The sequence below is a fragment of the Antedon bifida genome, chromosome 11 (genome assembly GCF_963402885.1).
Source record: "Antedon bifida chromosome 11, ecAntBifi1.1, whole genome shotgun sequence".
NCBI lineage: Eukaryota > Metazoa > Echinodermata > Crinoidea > Comatulida > Antedonidae > Antedon > Antedon bifida.
In genome coordinates this window covers 14,179,123-14,180,523 of record NC_136236.1, presented here as the reverse complement: position 1 = coordinate 14,180,523, position 1,401 = coordinate 14,179,123, and positions in this window count along the sequence as shown.

Genomic DNA, 1,401 nt, shown 5'->3' with positions numbered 1-1,401 from the left:
CTTCTCTGCTGCTGGGCCCTGCCTAGGCTACCTCTACCTGTAGCTAATTTAATAATGAAGGTAGGCCTGGCCCCTAGGTGGGCTATTATTAGGCTATTACTATTCTAGTTTAAGCTAAAGGTCTAGTATTACTATTAGTATCCAGTCAAGTCTCCTCATCGCAAAGTCCTGCTAGATACGCTGTTTTAATCATATCGGTTTTCAAATAAAAATAATGGAGATTAAGATTATGTTCAGACTCACAGCGTTATCTATGCAAGGCGTATGGTAATCCGTGGCGTTAAAAGCCAAGGTGTTCAGACACAATGATCAACATTCCAATGCCTTGCGTTTAAAACACTCTGATCAGGTCAAAGAAGATAGAATGACAATGCATGAAAGTTGACTTTGTAAAATTGTTTTTTGTATTTTTATTTATAAAATGTGACCTTCAAATATACTGATTTGTTCTTACTACTTTTCATTGGTTAAGGTTAAAATCCCTGATGCATCACTGGATTAGCGTTATTAAATCTACCCTCTCCTGCTAGGGTTATTAACGCCACTAATCCGCAGCCTAGTTCAAACAAAAATATTTATGCCGCTCACCTTAACACCGTGAGTCTGAACATACCCTAAGAGAGACAAACAGACAACGGGAGACAGTGACAAGTATAACAGACAAACGAACAAAACAAATATGTTTATTATTGCCTATTAAATTTTAAAAATTTGTCTTTTTATTTTGCTTAAGTTTCAATGAAGTTAATGTTCTTTTTGGAAAACCTTTAAAAAAGCCACTAGACCTACATTTTTTTACTTCTTTTAAGGTCACTGTAATGTAATTGTTAAGGTTAAAATCCCTGATGCATCACTGGATTAGCGTTATTAAATCTACCCTCTCCTGCTAGGGTTATTAACGCCACTAATCCGCAGCCTAGTTCAAACAAAAATATTTATGCCGCTCACCTTAACACCGTGAGTCTGAACATACCCTAAGAGAGACAAACAGACAACGTGAGACAGTGACAAGTATAACAGACAAACGAACAAAACAAATATGTTTATTATTGCCTATTAAATTTTAAAAATTTGTCTTTTTATTTTGCTTAAGTTTCAATGAAGTTAATGTTCTTTTTGGAAAACCTTTAAAAAAGCCACTAGACCTACATTTTTTTACTTCTTTTAAGGTCACTGTAATGTATACTATACGGACCTATTACGAAAATTTAAGCAGCCCGCTATAAATACCAGAAGCATCTCGAGCAGATTGATACTTGCACCCCATCAATCGATCATGAAAGGGTAAACAAATAAAATACCAGGTCTTCCCCAATTTGTATTTAACAGATTCTGCCAAGGGTTATAGATTCATTTTACTTTGTGCACATATTATTTTATACCTGTAACCTAAACTTACCT